At 44.6% G+C, this 24072-nt stretch overlaps 1 protein-coding gene across 1 annotated transcript in view; it reads left to right on the top strand.

The window, feature by feature from the left end:
- LOC124551178 (vegetative cell wall protein gp1-like) overlaps positions 1 to 24072 on the top strand; it is a 133605-nt gene that overhangs the window by 38255 nt on the left and 71278 nt on the right. The window lies entirely within an intron of this gene.

Below are 24072 nucleotides of genomic sequence, written 5' to 3'. Positions count from 1 at the left end.
AAAGAAAGGGTACTGTCAATAGCTCGTGTACACCCTGACCACGCAATACTGGTTGGAGCCGACTTTAACCTACCGATTATAGACTGGAAGTCTATGATTCATTGCAGGGGGTAGAGACAGACAGTCATGCGAAATACTTTTCAACACTTTTCTGAAAATTGTCACGAGCAGCTAGCTCGGCAGCCCACCCGCAGTGGAAACATCTTAGACCTTTTGCTACAAATAGGCTGGACCTTATCGGCAATGTCAGTATAGAAACGGGGATTAGCAATCACGATGTCATTATAGCAACTGAGGTACGAAACTAAATAAGTCAGTCAGGAAGATAGGGCAGATAAACAGTGATTAACATCTCTCTTAGACAATGAAGTGCCATCACTTAGTTCCAGTAAGATGGATATAGAGGAATTATGGGCAAAGTTTAATCAGATTGTAAATCGAGGTCTGGAGAGTTACGTGCCTAGTAACTGATTAAAAGGTGGATTCCCGGGTTCGATTCCCGGCGGGGTCAGGGATTTTCTCTGCCTCGTGATGACTGGATGTTGTGTGCTGTCCTTAGGTTAGTTAGGTTTAAGTAGTTCTAGGGGACTGATGACCATAGATGTTAAGTCCCATAGTGCTCAGAGCCATTTGAACCATTTGAGCCAAAGGATGGATGGTTTAAGAATGAAATTCGGTGGATGCTGAGGAAGCGGAGGTTGTTGCACTCTAGGTTCAAAAGAGGACGCACAAATGACGACAAGCGAATGTTAGCAGAGATTTGTGCGTCTGTGAAAAGATCTGTGCGCGAAGCGTAAAACAACTACCACCGTCACATCTTAGCAGAAGATCTGGCAGAGAAATTCTGGTTTCATGTAAAATCGCTAAGCGGGTGTAAGGCTTCCATTCAGATTCTTGTTGATCAGTCTAGTGTAGCAGTTGAAGATAGCAAACGAAAGCCGAAGTTTTAAATTTCACCTTTAAGAAATCGTTCACGCAGGAGATCCGTACAGGCATACTGTCATTCGACCATCAGCCAGACTCCCGTATAGACGACACAGAAATAAGCATACCTGGCGTAGAGAAACAACTTAAAAATTTGAAAACAAATAAATCACCAGGTCCGGATGAAATTCCAGTTCTGCGACATTGGCCCCTTTCCTAGCTTCCTTTTACCGTGAATCTCTCGCCGAGCACAAAGTCCCAAGCGACTGAAAAAAGCGCAGGTGAGTTCAGTATATCAGAAAGGTAAAAGAACGAACCCGCAAAATTTTTTACCAATGTCCGTAACTTCTGATTGCTGCAGAATCCTTGAACATATACTCAACTCGAATGTAATAAACTTTCTTGAGACTAAGAAGCTTATGTTTACGAAACAGCACGGTTTTAGAAAGCATCGCCCTTTTGAAACTTAGATTTCCCTTTTCCACATAACGAGAACTGTGGGTGAAGGACAACTGGCAGATTCCATATTACAAAATTGTTGAGGCTTTCGTGGCCACTTGTTGACAAACTGCCTATTGGCTTCTGTCTCGGGTTCTTCGGTTCGACGTTCATCTTTTTTCTTCTGACGTTTCGCCAGCACGAATGGCTGGCATTGTCAAAGCTTCACCCTCCATTGCCGGTGGTGAACTGGAGCGGAGCTCGCGGGCGCAGACTATATGTACCTGGCGCGCCAACGTCCGAGGGCTTCTCCGCGGTCATTTCCGGTGCGGTTCTCCTCTTGCTTGTTCAGAGAAGCTGTAGAAATACAAAAACACGCGAACAGTTTGAACAAGAAAGAGGAAAGCCTTAAGGTAAACGGATCCTGGCTTCCCGTACTGCAGCGAACGACCGTCGCAGGTAGCAAGAGGAGAACCGCACCGGAAATGACCGCGGAGAATCCCTCGGACGTTGGCGCGCCAGGTACATATAGTCTGCGCCCGCGAGCTCGGCTCCAGTTCACCACCGGCAATGGAGGGTGACGCTTTGACAATGCCAGCCACTCGTGCTGGCGAAACGTCAGAAGAAAAATCGTTAGATGTACGTCGGCCGAAGAACCCGAGACAGAAGCCAATAGGCAGTTTGTCAGATTCCATATTCTAGATTTCCGGAAAACACTTGGCACGGTGCCCCATTCCAGGCTGTTAGTGAAGGTAGGAACACATGGAATAAGTTCATAGGTATGAGAGTGGCTCGAAGACTTCTTAAATAATGGAACCCAGTATGTTGTCCTCGACGGCGAGTGTTCAGAGACAAGGGTGTCATCGGGTGTTATCCGGGGAAGTGTGATAGGACCTCTAACGTTCTCTGGATACACAAATGATTTGGCGGACAATGTGGACAGCAATCTACGGTTGCCTGCTGATGAGCCCGTGGTGTACGGTAAGGTGTCGAAGTTGAGTGACTTTTGGGAAGATACAAGAGGACTTAGACAAAATTTCCAGTCGGTGTGATGAATGATAGCTAGCCCTAAATGTGGAAAAAGTTAATAAGGATGAGTAGGAAGAATAATCCTGTAATGCTCGGATACAGAATTATTAGTGTCCCGCTTGACACAGTCGAGTCGTTTAAGGGGAGTTGGAATGCCGGAAAATGGAAAAAATTCACATTTTCAGTTTTTAACCTTATAACTTAATTTGAAATTTTCTGCTTAAAATGGTGCAAAATTTGTTAAGAAATTCCAATTGGAAGTATTTTTATTTAATTTTTCAAAATTACATGTGCGCCCAGCAAAGTTACCCATCTTGTGATTTGTACACATTTAAATCTTCGCATTTCCGAAAACATTACATATAGAAGGCTGTGGATTTCACTCTTCAGTTGTAGAATCTTTGATCCTTCCATAGGTACCATTGTTTTTACGACTAGCTGTGTTTATTGTTCAGTTTTTGATCTGTGAGTGTTTGTTTTGAGCCTCGAGTTTAGTTTGTCGCTCATTTGGAGTTTGTTATCTGTCTTGTTTTGACTTTCAGTGGTGAGTGCGTAGTTTCTACGATGCCTAGGAGTGCATCATTATTTAAAAAGCGAAAGTTTCGCGGTAATAGATTTACAAATAACGTTTGTTCAAGTGATTCTGCTTCAGCACCTGTTGATGCTGGTGAAAGTTCTGACGTTTGTACAGCTGAGATGTGTGAAGGAGACACGCCCACCAGTGCATCAAAAAAGAAGTTATCAAACTGTGCAAGTGAAATTACAGATGAAGCTTCTAATGAACAATATGTTTTAGTCGACTTTCCTGTTTTTACTGAGTTTATGAAGAAATGTTTGTGTTGTAATCTTTGTGGAGGTTCTTTTGATATGAACATAACAAAATCTATAGGACTTTCCTGCAAAATTGCTATAGTTTGTGCCAGTTGTGAAAATGAGACCTGTTTTTGGAGCTCTAAAACATGCAGTAGCAATTTGTTTGAGAGTAATATCAGGCTAATGTATGCAATGAGAGCAATTGGTAAAGGACATACTGCTGCTCAAACATTTTGTGCCATAATGAATCTTCCACCTCCACCTGCTAAAATTGACAATTACACTGAAGTGATAGGAGATGCTGTTCAGTCTGTAGCAGATTTATCAATGAAAGCTGCTGCCAGTGAAGCAAAATATATAAATGAAGGAAACCCAGATATCCCTGTTGCTTTTGATGGAACCTGGCAGAAAAGGGGTCACACATCCAAAAATGCTGTTGCTACTGTTACTAGTGTGGACAGCGGTAAAGTTTTGGACTATGAAGTGCTCACTAAACATTGTTACCATTGTGCATCTGGTAAGATAGAAGCAGCTCACATATGTAGCAAGAATTATGAAGGTACGAGTGGAGGCATGGAGGCTGCCGCTGCTGTGAAAATGTTTAGCAGATCAGAAAAAGAACGGGGAGTATTTTACACAAAATTCCTTGGAGATGGGGACTCCAAGGCATACAAAAGTGTTACAGAATCCATGCCATATGTCAATAAGACAATAACTAAACTAGAATGTGTCGGTCATGTTCAGAAACGAATGGGCACTCGTCTAAGGAAACTGAAACAGAATCTGAAGGACAAAATTTTGTCAGATGGTAAAACCATTAGAGGTCGCCTGTCAGATAAAATTATAAATGAATTACAACAATACTATGGTATGGCAATAAGAAATAATGCAAATAATTTGCAGGAAATGAGACAAGCTGTATGGGCCACATATTTACATCGATCATCAACTGATGATAATCCTCAACATTTTGCTTGTCCAGATGGTCCTCAGTCATGGTGCAATTATAGAAAATCTCAAGCTACTGGGGATCCTTATCACCATAAAAATTATATTCCATTGGCTGTTATGGAAGTAATTAAACCAATATATAGAGACTTGGGGCATCCTGATCTTCTGCGAAAATGTCTTCATGGTTGTACCCAGAATCAAAACGAGTCGTTCAACAACCTCATTTGGACTCGTGTACCTAAGAATGTATTTGTTGGGATAAAAACATTGAAATGGGGAGTCAGTGATGCTGTTATTTCATTCAATGATGGTCATATGGGTAGGCTAAAGGTCATGGCAAGGCTCGGCATTGCTCCTGGTATCAACACCATCAGAGGTCTTCAGCTTCTGGACAGCGTGCGAGTAAGGAAGGCTCAGTATGCAGCTGAATTTAATACAAAAAAAGCAAGGGCAGCAAGGAGAAGAAAGCTTCTAGGTGAAGAAGAAGAACTAGAAGATGACCCTGATTACTCTGCTGGACACTTTTGATAATAGAATAAAAGGTATTTGTGAATTTTCATAATAAATTACTTTAATCGCATTTTCTGGCATTTGACATTTTTAGTGTTACATGTACCTTTATCTCATAAACCACTCAACCAACAACATTCAAATTTTCAGAAATGCTGCAAAACAGTTCAAAGAGGCCACTGAACTAGAATCATGACAAGAACTGGCTTATTCTCTGAACTAGGGAAGTTTATGTTATACTTTTTCCAATAAAAAATGGCTTAATGGTAAAAAATTCATAAATACTATACCAACAAAAAGAAAACATTGGTTCTAGTTCAGTGGGCTCACAATATATGCTGAAAACCTCTGCCAGAATTTCAAAGTTCTGAAGATAATAGTTCCAAAGAAAAAGGTACACAAAGTTAGCAAATTTAACATTGGCGAGATAGGGCATTCCAACTCCCCTTAAATATCTGGACGTGACGTTGCAAAGCGATATGAGGTAGAACGGGTACGTGAAAACTGTGCTAGGGTAGGCAGATGGTCGACTTCGGTCTATTGGGAGAATTTTAGGAAAGTGTGGTTTACACGTAAAGAAGACCGCATACAGGACGCTGGTGGGACCTATTCTTGAGTACTGCTCGAATGTTTGGAATCCGTACCAGGTCGGATTGAAGGAAGATATCGAAGCATTTAAAAACCGGGTGGCTAGAATTGTCACCGGTGGGTTCGAACAACACCGAAGTGTTACGAACACGCTTTGGGAACTCAGTGGGAGTCCCTGGAGGGAAGGTGGCGTTCTTTTCGAGAAACCCTACTGGAAAAATTGAAAGAATCGGCATTTGAAGCTGACTGCCGAACAATTCCACTGCCGCCAACGTACATGCGTGTAAGGACCCCGAAGACACCCCTACGGAGGCGTACAGACAGTCGTTTTCCCTCGTTCCAGTTGAGAGTGGAACAGGACGGGAGATGACTAGTAGTGGTACAGGGCACCCTCCACCAAGTACCGTACGGTGGCTTGCGGAGTCTCTATGCAGATGTAGATGTAGAATTAATATTTTTCAAGGAGGTCTCATTTTTACGAAACTAAATTGGAGAAATCATAAAATCAACTAAATCTGCTTAGAAAAACTGCAAAATGTTTGTTTTGGGGGGACGGGGAGGAGGTAGGGAGGGAGGGTTGCAACAATCACATTTGTGCCACGGGGGCTGGATCGCCCCAGTGTGGACGGATCTTCTGACAGTGGGCGGTGGATGCCGTCCTCCCTCTCTGTCTGACTCTACTCCTCCCTGTTATCCCTCCTCTCGCCCTCCTTCTCCCTTTCTCATCTCTTGGGATTGGCCCAACTGCCAGTGACGCTGGATGTGATGTACTACACACGGGTCTGGTCGCCGCGTGCTATCGTCCGCAGCCCACATTTGGATACAAAACATTTGCCAGTTCAGGCGCACGACCTGGCTTGGGTGTCCAGGATCTTGTCTACCCTATTTTCTTTTGGTCATCATTCCAGTTTGGCACGGTCTGCCACGAAGTCCTCTTTGTCTCAGACAATCACTTGCAGTCAATATCCTCCATTATTTCCTGCTTATGTACGTATTCGAAGCTCTGTCTTGCCCTACAGTTGTTACGCTCTACAGCTCTGTCAAGTTTTTCGACAGCCCTCGATGCACTTCCACATACAGTGCTGTCTCCAAAGTACCTTATCGGAAATTTATTACGGAAATTAAAGCCGATGTTTGATACTGTTCAAAAAACGTTCAAATGTGTGTGAAACCTTATGGGACTTAACTGATAAGGTCATCAGTCCCTAAGCTTACACACTACTTAAACTAAATTATCCTAAGGACAAACACACACAGCCATGCCCGAGGGAGGACTCGAACCTCCGCCGGGACCAGCCGCACAGTCCGTGACTCCAGCGCCCCAGACAGCTCGGCTAATCCCGCACGGCGCGATGTTTAATATTGGTAGACTTTTCGTTGCCAGGAATGCACTCTTTGCCCGCGCTAGTGTCTTTTTCGTGTCCTCCTTGGCATTCAGTTCGTGAACTTGGCCGGCCCCAATTTTGATATTTATCTTGTTGCGTCCGTTGATCCTAAATATCGCCGCCTCTCTTCGCCTGCTCATTAGACTGCTCACTCCGTCTAACAGGTCCTGCAGTTCCTCCTCACTTAGAGCAGGAGTGCCGTCGGTGAATGTTGCCGTTGACTTTCATTCACCATGAATTTTAATCCCACTCAACATTTATTTGCGTTACTATATTGATCATGTAAACATTGAACAGTAGCGGTGAAACCCTACATCATTTCTCTATACGCTATTGTTGTTTGTTCCCCTACCATATCTGCAGAGAATCGACGCTCGGTGCAGTGAATGGAAGTTGACCCTCAGCATAAACAAATGTAACGTGTTGTGAAGGGACAGACAGATTAGAAAATTTCAGAACAACCACGGAAAACAGTCACAGCTGTAAAATATCTAGTAGTTTGCGTGCATAATGATTTAGAGAGGAACCACATAAAAATAATGGCAGGTACCGCAGGTGTATCTCAGCAGAAACTGAACCGAAATGTTCTCGCAGTCAGTAATCGAAAAAAGTCAGGTATATTTCGTGGATGCGGCGCTGTAGTTGTTCCGTACTTTCCATTTCTGTATACATTGGTTGCTGAACGTCTTGCGTTACTCCGCAGCTCGTGGTCTTGTGGTAGCGTTCTCGCTTCTCACGCCCGGGTTCAATTCCCCCTGGGCCAGAGATTTTCTCTGCCTCGTGATGACCGGGCGTTGTGTGATGACCGTAGGTTGGTTAAGTTTAAGTAGTTCGAGGGGACTGATGACCATAGCTGTTACGCCCGGGTTCGATTCCCTCTGGGTCAGAGATTTTCTCTGCCTCGTGATGACCGGGCGTTGTGTGATGTCCTTAGGTTAGTTAGGTTTAAGTAGTTCTAAGTTCGAGGGGACTGATGACAAAGCTGTTAAGTCCCATAGTGCTCAGAGCCATTTCAACCATTTCTTGCGTTAGTACACTGTCTTGGACTGAGCGTTGATGTTACTGGTAAACAAATTGGTACTGTAACGGTTCTCGTCGTTCAAATGGCTCTGAGCACTATGGGACTTAACATCTATGGTCATCAGTCCCCTAGAACTTAGAACTACTTAAACCTAACTAACCTAAGGACATCACACAGTCATCACGAGGCAGAGAAGTTCTCAGTCCGGCACCTCGTATCATCTGCGTCACGGTCGTGATGTGACTTCAGAAAGTTTCAGTGGAGGAATTGATGGCAACTGAAGTGGTTTCTTGTCTCTCTACGTCTGCTTAGTTGTCCTTCACGAAACTAGGGGCGCTGTCATTAAGACATTTTGGAACACGAATTGTCCGTTTTCGCCCTTTCTGACAAGTATGTGTTGTGTCTCATATTGCTTCCTCCTCAGCACTACATCCTAGTACATAGAATTACGACCAGTGACCACCAAGCCCCAACCACGCCGAAGTGAGGCAACTGTTCCCGAATTGAAGCCAACATTTGCAGGGTTATCAGAGCCAACGAAAGCATGATTACTTGGGAACACTTACTGAGCATCTGTCTGTTTTAAATGACTCAAAAGGCGGAAGGTTGTAAGTATCTGTTGAAGAATGTAGGGTCCGTTTGCGACAAATATGAGGAAAAATGCGGCAATCTATCGATTCGAGATAGTAGCAGGAAACTCACGAAGTTGCACATAGGGAGATTTTTTCATCATTCAGTAAGGTTTTCACTTTCAGTTCTTGTTCAATATTTCCTGACACATCTTCTGCATCTCTCTTTTGGGCTTACTTTTCAGTCTTTAATTTATTTGTGTATGACATAATTTTATCTATCTTCGTTTCCACAGTTTTATCGTGTTTGTCCTTCATCTAGCTAGGACTTGAACAGTTGTAACCTTCAATATGACTTGAACTAGCCATTGTATTTCCACACTTGCTTCTAAGAGGGATGCAGAGTCCTCGCGAACGTTATTTTCTTGCATCAAGTCACTATCCACGCCAGGGTTTCCCAAACTGTGTTCCGCAGGAAATGAATAAATGCTCCGCGGGAAGCTATTAGTAACATTGCGTTGTTCTTTTTTTTTTTTTTTTTTTTGACAATACTAATACTAATAATTTTGTTTAAATTTTATTACGAATTCTGCGCTATTTATTATGATTTAAAACTGAAGTAATCACTGAATAAGACAAGTTATTTCTCATTTTTAAAATTTTATTGACCTTCAAAATAAAGTAGATGTTCGATCAAAGTACGAGCAGTCTCAAAGTGTTCCGCCAGAGGAAAAGTCTGGGACGCCGTGGTCCCTGCAACGTTTCATGTTACTTGATGTTATTTACCAAGTGGGAAAACACAACGTTGCCCTGCGAAACGGGGACGCTACACTACCGGCAGGGAGCGGCCGACGCAGTTACTTTAGTAAGACTGTGCTGACAACCGCTACAGCAAACGCCGGGAGGGGGCTATGCAGGTACGAAGGAAAATATGTGAGCCGAGGCACCAAAGGCTAATGGTAAATCATTATAGCGGTGACACGGGCTCCGAGGAACGTCTAGCTGTAAGCCGAGCAGTAGAGACGAAGCGGGGATCGTGTGGCGGCGGCAGAGGCCGTGAAATCCCCTGACACAACGCGAACTGGTGAGTAGCAGATTACAGTGTTTTCTGCAGACCGGTGTACAGGCGCTGCGAGTTTGTCGATGGAAGTCATTCGGCGAGTAGGCTGTTTTCATTTTTAAATAACCATTTTATTTAGAGATTTAGCTATTAAATAATTTCGTCCCACTGAGCAATTTCAAGCTACCTCTGTTGCTCGCATCGCGGTAAACAGTTGTAATGGCATACTCTGAGGTGACAAAAGTCGTGGGACACCTACTCTCCTAATTCGGACCTCCCTTTGCCCGGTGTAGTGCAGCAGGTGGATGCGACACGCACTCTCCAAGTCGCTGGAAGTCCCCTGCAGAAGTGTTGAGCCATGCTGTCACTACAGCCGTCCATAATTGCAAAGATGTTGCCGGTACAGGATCTTGAGCACGATTATGTCCTATAAATGGTCGACGGGTTTCATATCGGGCAATCGGGAGGGCCAAATCATTCGCTCGAATCGCTCAGAATGTTCTTCAGATCAATCGCGAACAACGGTGGCTCGGTGACATGGCGCATTGTCATTCTTAAAAATTCCATCGTTGTTTGGCAGCGTGAAATCCACGAATGGCTGCAAGTACTCTGTAAGTAGGCTGTTTAGGTTTTTTTATTGGTAACGCCATGTAGCGCTCTATATGAAAATCACTGACTGTGCTGTGTGAAGGCTGTGGCTGGTTTGCATTCTTGTAATAGTCGCTATTGTAGTGTTGGGCAGTTGGCTGTTAACAGCGCGTAGCGTTGCGCAGTTGGAGGTGAGCCGCCAGCAGTGTTGGATGTGGGGAGAGAGATGGCGGAGTTTTGAGAGCGGATGATCTGGACGTGTGTCCATCAGAGACAGTAAATTTGTAAGACTGGATGTCATGAACTGATATATATATATATATATATATATTATGACTTTTGAACACTATTAAGGTAAATACATTGTTTGTTCTTTATCAAAATCTTTCATTTGCTAACTATAGCTATCAGTAGTGGCGCTCGCTGTATTGCAGTAGTTCGAGTAAATGTGTGTCAGTTCAGTGATGATCAGAATACGTGAAGAGAGAAACGTCTGAGTACATTCAGTTTTGCTCAGGTGTTTGAAAATCAAATAACGTAAGGGGTTTACCAGCACAGTAATTCACTAATTTTTGTAAGGGGACGCTTCAACTCTCAAAGTAGCCGAACATTCCCGGTCAGTGATGAGTTCAGTTTAACTAGATGACACAGTCCATTTCATGTACGCACAGTCCACACCTTCATGGAGCAACTCCGGCTCGCACAGTGCCCTGTTGGCAACTTGGGACCACGGTCTCGTGGGGTCCAACGTCACCGTCACCTCTTACCAACTGAAGTCGGGACCTATCTCACCAGGCCACGGTTTTCCAGTCGTCTGGAGTCCAACAGATATCGTCACGAGCGCTGCAGGCTTTGTCGTGCTGTTAGCAAAGACACTTGTCAGGGTCGTTTGCTGCCATAGCCCATTAACGCCAGATTTCGAGGCCCTGTGCTAACGGATACGTTAGTCGTACGTCCCATATTGATTTCTGCAGTAAAAAAAAAAATGGCTCTGAGCACTATGGGACTTAATATCTGAGGTCATCAGTCCCCTAGAATTCAGAACTACTTAAACCTAACTAACCTAAGGACACCACACATATCCATGCCCGAGGCAGGATTCGAACCTGCGGCCGTAGCAGTCGCGCGGTTCCGGACTGAAGCGCCTAGAACCGCTCCGCTCGGCCACCGCGGCCGGCCTGCTGCAGTCATTTCACACAGTTTTGCTAGTGTGTTAGCACCGACAACTCTGCGCTGACGCCTCTGCACTTGGTTATTAAATGAAGGCCGTCGACCACTGCATTGTCCGTGGTGAGAGGTAATGCCTCAAGTGTGGTATTCTCGGCACACTCTTGACACTGTGGATCCCGGAATATTAAATTTCCTACGTTTTCTGTAACGGAATGCCCCTCGCGTCTAGATCCAACTACCATTCGGCGTTCAAAGTCTGTTAACTCCGGTCACGAGGCCATAATCACGTTGGAAAGCTTTTCACACGAATCAACCCAGCACAAATGACAGCTCCGCCAACTCACCACCCGTTTATAGCTGGTGTACACGATGCTACTGCCATCTGTGCGCTCAAAGCTGCCAAAATGCAAAATAAATAAATAATTTTCTCAAAAAAGCTGCCAGTGCTGCTGATCAGACTGAGCGATGGCTCTCGATTTGCGGCATTCTCACATTGATTCTAATTGTTTTCAAACTGTGTTCAAAAATCGTGTTGTACTTTGTACATTCCCCTGTAGTAGTCGAATTCTACTTGTAGATATTTTTGGAGTTATGGAGTAATTGTGGGTAAGACCATTATTTGGGCACTGCAAATACTCAGTGGTAAACGGTGGAAACTCAGACTGAACCGCTCTGTTTTATAGTGTTAATTTGGCCGTTGTCCTGGGCTACAAGCAGACATCGGCATATTATGTAGACACATGCAGCTAATTAGCTGAATTATATTCTTATTATACTGTTACCATAATTTCTTTTCCCTTTTATTATTTCGTAGAAATGGGAGACAAATCTTTAATCTTTTAAAGCAAATAAAGCATTGTACTTCACTGCTACGTCACGTCGTAAAAATATTTCGAAACTAGGTTTGGTGCCATTCTGCAGCACAACGGGTGACTGGCAACGACACTGAGAAACTGCCGCAGGTGCACACGACACGCGTACCTTAAGCCACGACACACGGCAACAGGGACGTTACTGTCTCGGTTGTTTGTTCCTCGTCTCTGTCAGGTTTGTTATTGAAATACGACTGGTGGCTTTTCCTATTGTCAATAATAAAGCAATATTTCAAACCAGCACAAACTTTATAAATAAAAATCAATATTTTTTTAAAAAAAGGCTTATTTAAAAATGAAAAATTTTAGCGCTGCTACTATTCCTAACTGATGTTTCGGATTTTTATTTGGTTATTATTAAAAATAAGAAACCCCTGTTGTGGCCGACATCAAACAAATACCGAAAAACAGCAATTATTCCGAACTATAATACCGGTGTCGTTTCAAACCGATCGGTTTTCCTCGTCAGTACATTACTCAAAAACAAGACGAAGAGAGGGACGGTCCTTCTCAGCCCACCTCAGCGGAAACACTGGGCGTGGTCCTCGGAGTACAGCCGGACTGCAGTGTATTGGCGAGTACAACTCCGGTGGCTATACAAACCGAGCGCCAACTCGAACGCTGGCTGATGGTTACACGGCAAGGTGAGTGCAACACCAGTGGCAAGGAAAGTAGAGAATATGACTTCCTCCCCGATATAAGGGAGTGCCGAGGTACGGTGCATTTCTCGAGTGTACACGGACCGTATCCGATACATTGAAAACGTACGAATCCGAGACGGAAACCAACCTGTACACGTAGGGAAGAAGGTTCCTTAGAACACGCAGACAATACATAATCATCGGAGAAACATCACACCGAGACTACAGTAACACAGAACGACGTATATATATATAAGTAGAGACGAAGAGCAATGGATCCAGCGCAACAGGACGTTTCCAGAGCCACATATGAAGAGTATATACGAATATGAGCCCACAGGCGAGAAGCGTATACGCGGCCACAAGCCAGGTTCTGCAGGGAATACACAGAAGAAAAGAAAGCGACGACTGGCCTACAACTTCGGACTACTGAAGCGTCCACAACACAGCCTGAGTCAGTATAAGAAAATCGCCACCGTAATGCGTATTGTCTCAACAAATGCAGTAAAAACACATACATACTCGTAGAATAACAAAGTTAAGCTGCGGTAATAGACCAACCCACAGCCTACTGCTTTACCAACCGTATAGTCACTGCACAGTGTCTTCCCTGCTATTGAGATAACGTGACTGGCGGCCAAAGGCTCTCTCACCCCCCTTCACAGAGTTCGTGGCTTTAACTCATCTATCATGTACTCTAGCTTCTATTTTTATTCTTCTTAAATATCAAAACATCATTCATATTTCTATTTGAAATTTTAGGTTCAATCATCTCCTTTTAAAAATGTTGCAGACAAAAAACAAAAAAAAGAGAAAATGAAAAAGACCCGGGCAGCGGAAGATGTGGAGGTGTGTGGTGGAATTTGCTGGAATCAATCCCCCTCGGACCTCTCGAGCGGACTTGGCAGCTAAGTGGTCAATTCGAGACCCACCTTAAGAAATGAGCTGGTGGGTCGCAAAAAACGAAGCAGAAAGGGAAACCGAAAGAGCCTCACAGTGGAGGGGGACCGGGCGCCGGCGAGTTGTCGGCAGCTCTCGTGGTACTGAGCCGACAGTACCGCGATTGATCTGAAGAACATTCTGAGCGATTCGAGCGAATGATTTGGCTCTCCCGATTGCCCGATATGAAACCCGTCGACCCAACGGGGTCGCTGTTTGTATTTTCTGCTGGTTATCATTTCGGAAGTGTGGACATTGTTACCTTTCCGGTACGGAAAGCCTAGAAAGCAGTCGAAAACGCGTTGGCATTCGTGAGCGTCGAATTCTACTTAAAGACACTTCCCCGTTGTGTCGTGCTCTGCGAGAGTAGCGGATTAGTGAGTGCGGACTCGGTCGGTGAGATAAGGATTCAGAGCAGGCCGTGGAGACATTTGACAGCTGGAGGTTTGTTCGAGTAAAAGGGCAAGAAATTTGATTTGTTGCCGTGGAAATTTGGGTGTAGTACTATTTAGTGTTCTTCTCCACGTAGAGTTTGAACCGTGTTGCTGCTTTGTTGTTATGTGAATTGTTGGTGGTGCGTTGGATTGTAAGCGGAGAACATATTCCAGTCCCGCCGTCGCACTCCGCGATCTTTCTCGAAAGTGGTTAAGTGCGCGGGGCGTTCGATAATAATGCAACACATTTTTTTCCGGGCCAATTTCGGTTGGAAAGGTGCGGAATTTGTTTCGAGACATAACGGGACATTCTCACTTCAGCCGCTATAGTTTACAAAGTTCCTGTAAGTGGCGTCTGTAATGGAGTTGCATTCCGAGCAGAGAGCCGTCGCTGAGAACCACAGCCACGGAGTGTCTGCCGCAACATCGCAGCGAACGAAAGCACGGCGAGTCGCCGGGCGGCGCCTCTGTCGTCATCGCACCGAGGTCGCACAAACTTGTCTGGTCTGCTGCATGCCGGCGGGCCACACACAGCTGTGACTCCTGCACTGTGATGGACGGACCGCAGTCAGACAACTCGCTACTAAACTGCACGTCTCTATTGGTAGCGCGCACACACTCGTCTACAGTTGATGCACTCGAAGAAGTGTCTCCGCTGGGTTCCTTGCCGCCTAACAGAAGACTATATCATGCAGGGTGGTCCATTGTAGTGACCGGGCCAAATATCTCACGAAATAAGCGCCAAACGAAAAAACTATAAAGAACGAAACTCGTCTAGCTTGAAGGGGCAAAACAGATGGCGCTGTGGTTGGCCCGCTAGATGGCGCTGCCATAGGCCAAACGGACATAAACTGCGTTTTTTTAAAAATAGGACCCCCCATTTTTATTACATATTCGTGTAGTACGTAAATATGAATGTTTTAGTTGGACCACTTTTTTCGCTTTGTGATAGATGGCGCTGTAATAATCACAAACGTATAAGTACGTGGTATCACGTAACATTCCGCCAGTGCGGACTGTATTTGCTTCGTGATACATTACCCGTGTTTAAATGGACCGTTTACCAATTGCGGAAAAGGTCGATATCGTGTTGATGTATGGCTATTTTGATCAAAATGCCCAACGGGCATGTGCTATGTATGCTGCTCGGTATCCTGGACGACATCATCCAAGTGTCCGGACCGTTCGCCGGATAGTTACGTTATTTAAGGAAACAGGAAGTGTTCAGCCACATGTGAAACGTCAACCACGACCTCCAACAAATGATGATGCCCAAGTAGGTGTTTTAGCTGCCGTCGCGGCTAATCTGCACATCAGTACCACACAAACTGAGCGAGAATCGGGAATCTCAAAAACGTCGGTGTTTGCTACATCAACACCGATTGCACCGGTACCATATTTCTATGCACCAGGAATTGCGTGGCGACGACTTTGACCGTAGTGTACAGTTCTGGTACTGGGCACAAGATAAATTACGGGACGATGACAGATTTTTTGCAACGAAGCGTCATTCACCAACAGCGGTAACGTAAACCGGCATAATATGCACTATTGGGCAACGAAAAATCCACGATGGCTGCGACAAGTGGAACATCAGCGACCTTGACGGGTTAATGTATGGTGCGGCATTATGGGAGGAAGGATAATTGGCCCCCATTTTATCGATGGCAATATAAATGGTGCAATGTACGCTGATTTCCTACTTAATTTTCTATCGATGTTACTGCAAGATGTTTCACTGCATGACAGAATGGCGATGTACTTCCAACATGATGGATGTCCGGCACATAGCTCGCGTGGGATTGAAGCGGTATTGAATAGCATATTTGATGACAGGTGGATTGGTCGTCGAAGTATCTTACCATGACCCACACGTTCACTGGATCTGACGTCCCCGGATTTCTTTCTGTGGGGAAAGTTTAAGGATATTTGCTGTCGTGATCCACCGACAACGCCTGACGACATGCGTCAGCGCATTGTCAATGCATGTGCGAACATTACGGAAGGCGAACTACTCGCTCTTGAGAGGAATGTCGCTACACGTTATGCCAAATGAATTGAGGTTGACGGACATCATATTGAGCGTTTATTGCATTAATGTGGTATTTACAGGTAATGACGCTGTAACATCATGCATTCTCAGAAATGATAAGTTCACAAAGGTACATGTATCACATTGGAACAACCGAATAAAATGTTCAAACGTACTTACGTTTTGTATTTTCATTTAAAAACCTACCTGTTACCAACTGTAGGTCTAGAATTGTGAGCCATATGTTTGTGACTATTACAGCGCCATCTATCACAAAGCGTAAAAAGTGGTCCAACTAAAACATTCATATTTATTTACGTAATACACGAATATGTAATAAAAAAACGCAGTTGGTATCCGTTTGACCTATGGCAGCGCCATCTAGCGGGCCAACCATAGCGCCATCTGGTTTCCCCCTTCAAGCTAGACAAGTTTCGTTCTTTGTAGTTTTTTCGTTTGACGCTTATTTCGTGAGATATTTGGCCAGGTCACGATCATTGGAGCAACCTGTATATGCTTGAGATTATCAAGTCAGGGGCTATGTAGATAATATAGAAACAGACGTATAACTTCAAAAGGCCGAGCTGTTTGGCTGTTTGAGTAGTAGTTATGTTTGTGGACGACAAAGAGGAACGAAGAACCATCTCTGCGTAATTGCTTAGGCGTTACGAGGCTGATCGTGACAATCTCTCGTGGACCATCGTCACAGGCGATGAAACGTGGGTTCATCACTCGGAACCGGAAAGAGAACTGAAATCGATGGAGCGGCGCCACACCAGTTTTCCTCCGAACAAAAAGTTCATAGCCGTACGCTCAGCCCATAAAGCTGTGACCACGGCTTCCTGGATTCTGAAGGGTTTATTCTGTTCACGGTGCAACGATCATTCGCGAAGTGTATTGTGCTACCCTCCGGAAACTGAAGAAATGATTTCAGCGTGTTCGTCGAAACAAAAATGCAAGCAAACTGCTTCTCCACCAGAACACCCGAGAGGAACTCATAAAACTTCATTTGACAGGTCTTCCTCGTCCACACTACGGCCCGAGTCTCCCGTGTGGGTGCGTCGCTGCGCTCGTGTCTGCAGATCGCCTCGTACACCTCGAGGAGACTGACCCACGCGCTACTGCGGTCGCATAGCGGAATCGCACGCGTGCGCTCGGCGCGTCTCGGAGCTGCGGCAAACAGACTGGCAGCGGCGGCCTGCACTGAAATGCGCCACGCACACACTGCGAGACTGCTGTGCCGCGTGTTTACCGACACACCTGCATTACTCCTCGTCGCTGCTACACTACCTGGTCAGTTTAAGTAAGGGCAGCCAGTCTCGGTTTGATCTGCGAGACAGCGTTTATCCTCTCAACAGTGAAAATCGCTGTAGCTATTACGTGGGGCTTTCAGCAAGGTCTTGAAGCAGGTCGGTTTTTCTTTAGTATTCCGATTCATTGCATTATTGCCCACTCTTCTGGCTACATAACCCTTCCGCGGGAGGCAGTACGTGGACGACCGGAAGCGAGACAGTGACTTCCACGCCGACCAGTAGAGTGGCGCCACGCTGGCGTACAGGCCGTCCCACCAAGGCGGCGTAAGGTCGTCGCATCGGATGGAGATTCTGTTCAAAAATAGGGTTTTGTAACCAAAATGGTGGAGTAGAATTGATGTATTGTAATACCAAAAAAACCTGCTTTCATTACTTATTGAACGCCCCTTGTAATAGTTACAGGGATTTTAGTTACCGACTTCTGAGTTGTGAAGTTAAACCTGGTCATACGGGTCAAAGCAAGGCTGGCGACCCTTGGTCAAGTTAACCTGGCAGTGCAGCAGCGACAAGAAGTAATGCAGTAAACGCTTCAACTGACGCTGTGAGGGGCGGATGGAATAGGTCTCAAGAGCAAAGAGGTCGGTCTTAAGAGCGCTCGCATCGACACGCAGGAACGTATGGGTCGGTCTCCTCTAGACGGTCAGGGTCTCTCTCGCCACTGGCTGCCGACACGAGCGCAGCGTCACATCCTGGCCTGGCCCACCCACACCCCCTAGCGACTCCGAGCCGCTGTTACGGGTCGGCGACAATTGTCGCTATGGGGAGGGGGGGGGATGACTGTTTTCGCTGTGGGAATCTGATAATTCTCAGCAGCCACGCACTACACAGTCACCCCTCCTATTTCGTGAACGGTTCCAGACATCGAAACGAGGTTTCCCGCAAATGATAGTACTCTAAAAGGCACGTACATCGCTGTGTGACAGACAATCTAAACTCTTGTACCGATCGACAATTGAAGCTCGTATGATTTTTTTAAACAAAATGATACGTATTTTTAACGGCATCCGAAATCCCCTTGCAGAGACGAGTACTGTGATTAAATGATTTGTCAATTTTCAGGTTGAAACTCTTGTCAGACGAATCCGAGAGAAATTCTAAAACTGACAAGCAAGTCGGTCTGAATTGGCTGTCGCGTTGTAAACTCGCTCGTGCCAGGATACGCCGTCGCATCGCTCCTTTCGACTGTTTGCTTGTCTGCACTGCGGAACTAGCGTCAACTGTGTTGCATATCAGCAGGTCATTTCTGCTCCGACATTCACCGCACCCGGGAGGAGAAGTAATACGTGCTGCTTTTATTCAGAGGACGTGAGATGCTGTCGAAGTGAGACGGCGCTTTAGGTATGTCCACCCTAGCCCGCCCGGTTAGCCGTGCAGTCCAACACATTGCTTTGCAGGTGGGAAGGCGTGCCGGTCTCCGGCACGAATCCGCCCGGCGGATTGGTGTCGAGATCCCGTGTGCCGGTCATTCTGTGGACGGTTTTTGAGGCGGTTTTGCATCTACCTGGACGAATGCGGGCCGGTTCCCCTTATTCCGCCTCATTTACACAATGTCGGCGATTGCTGCGCAAACACTTCCTCCACGTACGCGTACACCGTAATTACTCTACCACGCAAACCTTGGGGCTACACTCGTCTAGTGTGAGACAAGAGGGGGGTCCACTGGGGGCCGCAGCGCACAGTAAACCTGGGTTCGGTGTGTGGCGGCGGTGGGGTGAGTGGACTGCTGTAGCCTGTTGTGGGGTTGTGTACCGCTGCGGGCTACGGGAGGGACGAAGCCTGTCCGTCGTTTCTAGGTCCCCAGTTCCATACAACAGAATGTCTGCCCTGATCGTCGCTGTTCGCCGCTCAACGCACTTACAGGGATTATAAGGTGACCGGTGCGAACGAGCGGATTCAGTGCGAAGAGCGGGCGACGACAGGAACTGAACAGCTGTGCCGGCGACGACGCTTTTGAATCAACACCACGGCACGAGGCGTACTGTCAAGGAATGTGGGACTAGTAACGCGAGTGTCATTCGCATCTGGCATCGACATAGTTTCCACTCGGAGGAAGTGATTTTGTTCGTCATATGCAATAGAATTATGTCGGTTTGTTGTGTGGCGCATGGGAGATGACACTACGTTTTTTCCAACGTGTACTCCGTAGCGACGGTTACAAACCGATTACAAACATTCTTGACAATGTGGGTCTCGGAATACTGAATTCCGTAACGATATCCGAAATGCACTGTTTCTTGCGTCTAGTTCCAACTACCATTCCGCGTTCTTAAATTATGTCGTGCGGCCACAGTCAGGTCGGAAATCTTCCCACACGAATCACCTGAGCAGTGCGCCGCCCTTTTATACTCGGTGTACTGTGTATGTGCTTACCGCTGTCCCGTGACTTTGGTACGTGGCGCTGAGACCAGACATTTACTACGAGGCACGCCGGGCGGCAAATGTCCGGAATGACAACTGTTGAACGTGTGACGTCACCAGGTGACGCACCTGGCCACACGCGTGTCAGTGGATCCTGTCGGCCTGTCACACCTGGTCATCCCAACCCAAATTAAGTGTTCGCGTCGGGCTGGCTCCGTACCTGCGTGCTCGACTGTAGCGCAGGGGACTCACGTGGTCGAGTCCTGCGTCTGGCAGGCGGTATTTTTCGCATTGCATTAGACAATTACGTGCTTAGACAGAAGTAAGATTTATTGTTTTATTTGCCGGTCTCGCGGTCTCCGCTCGTTAATTGCCAAGTACAGTTCAACATAAAGCCTACCGTATTGAGTCACAGAAAAGAAGTGTACGCTTCCGCATTGCATCGATAGCAGTAAATGACCTACGTATTCATTAGTAAGAGAAGTCTGTAGATGAGAAAAGATAGAAAGAAAAGCACAGAAAGACAGATTTAGGACAGAATTTACTCGGTTACAGAGAAGATAGTAATTTTGTAACTTCTACGGTTCCGACAAGCCACGTTTAAAAAAGGTGTTCGAAAACAGAGTGGGTGGACGGTTCCAGTCGCTGTGCGTGCGTAGAGGGACGACGTTACCTGGTGACGTCACATGTCCAACACCTGTCCTCCGGGTTTGGGGTATTCCCTCAGATTTGCTGCCCCGTGTGTCTCGTATTAAATTACTTGCCTCATTGTCATCTTCATCGCTTCGGGGTGTTAGTAAGACTCACTGCGACAGCCCATCGACACTGTGCGGCAAGCGCCGGTTCGGACCGTTCGCTACGTGCAGCAGGCGGCAAGACGAAACGCCCACCCCATCCGCGGCACCCCGGCTGTTTAGCGCTCCCGCTATATTCCGCCAAGCGCGACGTGTCTCGAAGGTCACCACCCCATTTGAAACACATCTGCGTGTAACAGCTACAACTTCGTTTACGAATCCCTCGAACGGGAGTGTGATACGTAAAAAGATAAGGCAATGGACTCAATACAGTTGCTCTTCCGTTATTGGCTTCCACGAACTGAATAGTAAAACGTTTGCATTATAATACAAAGCCAGCAGACATACGTAAATGCTACTAAAATCACATGTCGTACTGAGGAAAACATTCGTATACATGAAAAGCATATTCTTCTTCGCGAAATTTTGTACATGGCCTCACGGTCAGAGACCGTGAATAGTTACAATTAAAAGAAAACAGCCCTCGGTCACTAATTTTTAACGAATTATCCGGGTTTCGACACTGCTAGGAGTGCCTTCCTCAGAATTTTCACCAAAGAGTGGTCTACAACATGGTCAGAGAATTATGACTAATTTATGACTAATTTACAACCTGCACCACGCAAGTAACGAGAAGCCCTTAGTGGCTCGCCATCACAGTTTTCTTATCTCAAATATCTTTGTGACTAATGCCCTTTTGGCATATTTATTATTTTATAAATGACATATAAGTACTGCCAGTCTTTCACGATAATTCCGTACGTATAATTTGTATCATACGTTTGTATTCATAATTCTGTGACCATGTTATAGACCATTCTTTGGTGTAAATTCTGAGGAACACACTCCTAGCAATGTCGAAACCCGGTTAATTCGTTAAAAGTTAGTGACCGAGGGCTGTTTTCTTTTAATTGTAAATATTCTTCTTCTTCTCTTTGTGCACTTTCAGGCTTACGAAATTCGTCTGTTCCAGACTTCACATAATTAGCTCCATCTGACACAGGTGATGGCTGAAGTGATCGCTATAGCAAAAATCTACCAATACTAGTATTGCTGGCCCCTGTTTTGACCAGAACCGAGGTAGAATCTCACTACATGTGGGTCACGGGCCTGAAGATGGCGTAGCAAAACGCTGAAACTGGTAGCCAAACAAAACACGTTTGAAAACTAGACGGCTGAAAAGTGTTTAATATGACATCCTGCATCGAACAGCCGATTCCCAGAACGATCTCTAAAAAGATGGACATACAGAGACTCACCAGTAACACAAGTGCCCGTAACAACAAAACGTGGTGCCGAATCCATGAATCCTGGACTATTGAGCAATGGATGTAGAACAAAATTGACAGATCTGGCTCACATTTCTCATTTCGTAAAAAATGAAAATATCACTCATTTCACTCGCAGTTTTCTTATTTTTTACGAAAACTCGAAAAGTTACCCAGATATGTCAATTTTGTTCTACTTTTCCCCATCCATCATTCTAAGATTCAAGTCAAATTCACCCATTTTTACTTGATTTTCTACAGGGTGAACGTAAGAAAATAACTCATTTCCCTAGGTGAACGTAAGAAATTAAAATGGTGAACGTAAGAGAATAAATAGGTGAACGTAAAAAAATTAAAAAAAGTGAATGTAAGAAAATAATGGTGAACGAGAGTAAATGACTCATTTCATAAATTTGTTTACCTCCATGACAATTAAGATGGGACTCATTTTGGGGGCTCAATTACATTTGTTTACCTTCTTGATAATTAAGTTGGGACTCATTTTGGGGCTCAATTAAATTTTTATGAGCAGTTGTTTGTAAATGTTTTTTGAGATTATTCCTGTTTACAGTTCTACCACATTCGCATGTAACACTATTTTTTTGAAGTCTCAATGTACATCCTATGTCCACCTGTTCGATATTTATCTTTATGAAATTCTTCAATAGCTTTTTCAATCACACATTTACTACATGCCTTAACTGTGCCTCAGGGCTGTCCATTTAAAGAATATAAAATGTAACAGGAAAAAATAAAAAATAAATTTGTTGTCAAAAAGTGCAAAACATCCCTATCGAACACCTTCCATTCCTTTTCGAGTGTCAGGCCTGTTCCCTGTGTACACGACTCTTCACGAAGACGAAGTCCAGATTGAACTGAACTATTTCATTTTTTTGGATTGTCATTATGTACACAGGCGAGGACAGAAAATGTTCAGCCAAACATAACGTTTTATCTGGTATAAGAGCAAAAAGTTTCGAGCTATATAACGATCATTAAAATTCATTTTAATCACTTAGAAGCTGTAGCAAAATGTTTAAATCATCAAAATCGGTTCAGAAATAGCAAAACTATCGTAATGTTAATTTTTCTGCGGTCAGTGCAATCTACTGAGAGCTTGCTTAACTGCTGCAAGACAAGTGTAGCTGAGAGCGACAGAAAAAGAGATAAGAGGCGGAGCTAGTTACCTGAAGGTCGCGCACCCGGCTTGTATTACCTGCATCTGTCAGTTGAGTCAGAGCTTTACTCAAGACAGGACGTATGAAGTTCCTCAGCAGTCCAATACATCGATTTCTCATCCAAATATTAACCAATTTTAAAGATTCAGAGTGGGACATGGAAAGATTTATTCATATTTTTCAGTTTTTCTATCTTTATGAAAGCATTTCAAAATGAATTGGAAACATGAAGTTAACACTTCTATAACTTTTTCTAGTTTTCTATTCATTTACATAATTCAAAATTTTCAATAAGCATTCTACTTTGTGCATCGTATGTAAGATTCTTCTTACCATTCATAACTACATAAGCAAGTGCATCATTCGGAGTTTTATCATTAAAAGTGGCACAAAGTTTCATAGTCGTTTTCTGTGTAGTTACAACATTTTTTCTACGAGTCATATTGATTACATAAATCGGACAATTCGATATGAAACTAAATGGGTTAATATCGATATCTGATTTTAGTTCGAATTCTACCGAGTTGTAGTAATTTGTGATGTCGAGTTCAAAATTATTCTTGCCAGATAAGCCGGCGACTCAGACAGTTTGAAGCTCATAAAAGGAAACAGGAATTTTCGGATGTTTCATAACGTTTTCTCATTGTTCAAGCTCGTAATTTGGTTCGTATTTGACAATAGATTCACGAATTTCCATCGATTCTATGACGATTGTTCCTTCTTTTGGAAGAGTGTCTTTTATTTCGATTCTAGCGTCATTATACTCAGACCATCGAAGAACTGGATCTCCAGAACTTGAACTACAGTCAAATCTCCTTCCCACATAATTTCTTTGTAGTCTTTAAAAAATCCGCCGAGTATTGACAACGGATAAAGGACTTCATTTTTCTTACTCTTCATTTTTCCGATGATATGAATATGTCCTTCTAAGCTTATCTTGTCAGTAACAGATGAAGTCAGATGTAGTAAATTGATGAGGAAATAAACGGATGTTCAATTATAGACAAAATACTACTCCCCTCTTTTATATCGTTATGAAGTCAAACAGTTTTGCTACGTAATTATCGATTAACTGCTTGTTTGATTTTCCGTCGAATGTTGGATAATCCGTTCCAGCAGTTCCAATAATACTGAAATTCATGTACAATTGTGCATGATTTGGATGAAGCCATTCATCTCCAATACTTATTTCAATCT

The sequence above is a fragment of the Schistocerca americana genome, chromosome 9 (assembly GCF_021461395.2).
Source record: "Schistocerca americana isolate TAMUIC-IGC-003095 chromosome 9, iqSchAmer2.1, whole genome shotgun sequence".
Taxonomy (NCBI): domain Eukaryota; kingdom Metazoa; phylum Arthropoda; class Insecta; order Orthoptera; family Acrididae; genus Schistocerca; species Schistocerca americana.
Note: the sequence above shows the minus strand (reverse complement) of the source record. Positions and strands in the feature narration are given on the sequence as shown.